Here is a 4,201-nt window from a genome sequence, read left to right on the forward strand (position 1 = left end):
GGAAAAACGCTTTTCTAGGGGTGACCTAACACGGTGCTAGGTGCTACAGACGAAGAAATGTTTTCCCGTGTTAGGGTATTTTTCGAATAGCTGAAATGGCAGGGACGGATCCATGTTTTCAATTTTAGAGGCATGTCACAACTACATGGAGTGCATGAACAGGCTCGTCTCGTTTCTCTGAACGTTTTTCATATATATAAAACAATTTTATCGAAGCTATGATTGAATTTATATGAATTTCCGAAGTTCAAAAAAATATTCTGAAATTATTTGTTAAGTCGAAAATAAATGGGTAAATGTTATTGGTACACAGAAGTGTACCTAGAAAGTTGGCAAAGTGGATGAAAGGTGGGGTCAAGTGGCAGGGTTGACCCAATCAACATTGACTTGTCAAAAGGGGAATAGTGCAGGCGGGTCCCGACTGTCATTGACTCAGGCTTTAATAGTTTAGTTATTTTGTTTAAATTTCAGTGTGGTCCCTCCGTGGTCCTTTATTTCGCAATGAGGATAGGTCTCTCGTGGAACAATGTGTAGATTGGGGTTTTCATAAAGAGAAGATTTCGCGCAGTACACCTATTTTGACATATAATGTTGCTAGCCAACTTGCTCACAGGAGGCTCCACCGATTTGCTCTACTCCTGTCCGTTTGATCTGGTCTTCGGTCAGGCTGAGCCATTGGATCTTCACCCTGTACTAAATCTCGTTTTGACCTTCATGGTTCTTTTTCATATCCAATGACTGGTGGGCTCGTCAGGCACATGTATTAGCTGGGTGAGATGTGACCACGTGCAAAAGAATTTGGCCAATCCGCTCCGCTGTCTATATGCGCCATGCACTCCACGCGTGAGGTGCGTGGATGTTTGCTTTTGATTTGCATCAGCCCATGATTGCTGGGATCTTGTGTGAATGGGCCTGCTCTTCAGTGACGGTCCTATGTCTTCTTCGCGTGTTGATGGAATTTGTGAGGGAGTGAAACCCTAGGTATTCGCATCGCACGAACGACCCGATCCCCTCTCCCTTAGCCGCCATCTGTTTTCTTCCCTCGGCACGCGCGTTCATCCCTCCTCCCTCTCCTCCGCCGCCATTGTTCCCTCTAGTGCTCTCACCCGCTACCACTCCTTGTTGCAGCTGTGCCAGGGGATAACCACGGTCGCGCTGCCGGCAGGAGCACGATATCCGCGGCGTTATACCGCTGCCTCCTGTCGGAGGAAGCAACAGGAGAGACAGGATATAAGAGGGGGAGAGAAGAAAGGAGAGGGGGAGAAAGAGAGATGAAAGAGCAGAGGGAAGTGTGGCGGCTGACGGGAGAGGGTCACCGACCGGCGTTGTCAGCCTACGCCGGTGAGGTCGGATGCAACCTGGCGGTTGGCGGCGGCTCGATCCGCTCCTGGATCGGGAGCTGCGAGGAGGCTGGTGCTTGGGCGCGAGGCACGGGAGTCTGCACTCCACCTCATCCTCGTTGTGCGGATGGCAGCATCAGCAGGTGGGAGACGGACAGTGGCATCAGCTAGAGGCCTCAGCAGGTGGCCGATGACACCAACAGCTGGTGCTATACCCATGGATTCCGGCACAGCTCGAAACACTCAGGTGGGCAATTAGAAACACCTCTACTTATATATTTCGGGACTGCTAGATGGATAAATCTTGATTTTAATTCTTTTGCTCGTGATGTGATTTTGCTAGGACGAATTAATCCAGGGTGGAGTAGCAGATGCGTGTAGGTTTACCTAGAGCTTGAGTAGATACACATTAATCCAGGGTGGAGTAGCAGATGTGTGCAGGTTTACCTAGGGCTTGAGTATATACACACATTCGGTTCATACTTAATGTACACCTAAAGGCGTTTCAACCTTTTCCAGGCATGCTACATGAAAGGTTGGCATTCTTTCTGTGCTAGCGTGAGCATGTTGTTCTTGCAGTACATGGACTTTGTCAGTAATTATGTCACTATGATTTTGATCGTCTCCTAGGAAATCTGAACCACATCTCGATTTTGTAGGTACGAACATACAACATGAGCTGCCATGGAAGATGTATTTCCATCTAGCTCCTTTACTGGTTTGTATCAAGTGATGAAGATGATATACCTTTATTTGATTGACACGAGTAAGATTACTGTTTGCAATCTTGATGTTTGTAGTCTAAAACACAACTTTAAAGTAAGAAGTAGGCTTATACTTAGAAACAGACAAGCTGCCTCCCAGGGTCCCGTGATCCCAGATTAATTTTTAAATGCTACCTAGTGGATCTGATCCAGTTTATTAGTTTCCCCTTTTTCTATTCCTCTTTGTTCTATTCACCAGATTGAGAGTGTGTGATTGTTTACCGCCTGTTGTTTTGCAGGTACTGACCTGTGTTGGATTTCAGCTTTATAAACTTGGCTTTTTAGTGGTTAATTTTGCTACATCGCGTGCTTATTTTCCATGCTTCTGTATTCGGAAGACTGAATAAAAGGAACATGATGAAATACAAGTAGCCAAGTGCGTGGAAATTGGCCTTCCAGAACTCATCCTAATGGTCGCGTTTTCTCAGGTATTGTTTAAATGGTCATGAATGAGGTGATGTTGTACTTATCATGTTTGTTTCCTGGACAATATTTGCATCATGTTTTTCATTCTAGAAAGGGTGTCTTTCGCCGGTTTTCTATTCTTTTCACTGTTTCAATCGTGTGACTCTACACATGTATCCTCGCAATTAGTGGAACCTAAAAGAATGAAGCGGCGGCTCGATCTGAGCTGCTATATCTGATTGTATTTTAGTAAGACCCTGCAATTTTATCGACCATGTAAATTGATTGCTTGAGGAATGTGAGATTGTGTCCTTAGTTTGTACATCCATGTTCTTGCACAGTCTTCAGATTTCGGTCTTCTATGCATGTCTTCTCGATTTTTCGAAAGCGAGACATTTATTTATGCAGGTTTCTCCATGCCATCGGCAGCAGCCGTAAGCATAGGGGCAGCGGTCATGGTCGCCCGAGGAGCACAACTTCATGGGGGCTGGTCCTGCTGCCGCCAAAGCATAGTGGAGGAGGTCGATGCAGGGTTGAGGAGGGGCATGGGCTAAGAGTGGTGGAAGAAAGGAAGGATGATGTTTTGGGTGTGTACACATGTATAGCACTAGCATTTTCAGATGATTGTGAAGCTTATGGAAGAGGCATATCTGAATGCTTGTTTTGTGCCTTTCTCGCTCTAAACATGGTAACCCCTATTCTTACATACAAGAAGGTGCTCTTGATTACTTCTTGGAAAATGATCGATTGATTATTTTCTTATGACACATATTATAGTTTACATGGAACTAAAAAGAACATTGGTTTTCTGAGAAAATAAGATTAGGGAAGTCACACATGTTGTTTAAATCAAGTAAGGTAGCATATATGTAGCTTTACTTGCTATTTTTTCATTTCTAGAGGTAAAGCAGAAACCTGATACCATGTACAGCTGTGCAAGTGTCTTGCCTGATGGTCTTCAAAAATTTCTTATAGACAAATGGCTAGACTGAATTTTTCAACATAATAAGTACTTGTTTCCTACAGTTGGTAGCATATATATAGCTTACGGAGATCTCATGTAATAGACATCTAAGTTGAAACTTCGGGATCATCTTATAGCCTCATGTTCACTTCTCACCTTTTCATTTCGTCTCATTCCATTATCGAAGCGTAAGTTCAGTTTCATTTGCTCAAGTTCGAGCTGTGGTGTACCTCTGTATGGGTATACTATTGAGAGGGTTTAGATCACAGAACTAAACAAGTTGTGGGTCAGTGGATAACCAAATGCCACTGACCATACAACTCTTTGCCACTCGGATACTAGTAGCAAATCACAATGAGCAGGGAGGAAACAACACTGGTTTTTAGTAGATATATGTCTATGATTTACTTGCAATGTTGTTCCTTACAAAACTGTTCTTGCAATCCTGAAATGATTTCTCAAAATATGGGAAAATTTACATTCTAAAAACTGTATGCACATAGAGTGAAGCATATATATAATGCTACTATAACATAGGCCATGTGTCTATAGGGTGGGTCTATTCTGATATCACCCCTTAAGAGCTTATTCTGCTAACAGTAAATCTTATTCTGCTAACACCCCGTGCCCCGAACCGAACCAACAGGCTGATGCTACTAAACCGCATTCACCGGGTGAGGAAAAAAAGACGCCACCCACTTATCCTCCTCGTCCCCACGCGCATTCGC

General features: G+C 44.0%; 1 long non-coding RNA gene across 2 annotated transcripts; it reads left to right on the forward strand.

The window, feature by feature from the left end:
• Positions 1 to 881: 881 nt before the first annotated feature.
• On the forward strand, positions 882 to 3,394 carry LOC123041205 (uncharacterized). Of its 2 annotated transcripts, XR_006418418.1 has the most exons (4): positions 882 to 1,587; positions 1,684 to 1,875; positions 2,000 to 2,106; positions 2,344 to 3,394. It is a non-coding gene; the product is annotated as an uncharacterized lncRNA (long non-coding RNA). The 2 variants fall into 2 exon arrangements; XR_006418417.1 differs by having other exon boundaries at positions 882 to 1,875.
• Positions 3,395 to 4,201: the final 807 nt, after the last annotated feature.

The sequence above is a fragment of the Triticum aestivum genome, chromosome 2B (genome assembly GCF_018294505.1).
Source record: "Triticum aestivum cultivar Chinese Spring chromosome 2B, IWGSC CS RefSeq v2.1, whole genome shotgun sequence".
Classification (NCBI taxonomy): Eukaryota; Viridiplantae; Streptophyta; class Magnoliopsida; order Poales; family Poaceae; genus Triticum; species Triticum aestivum.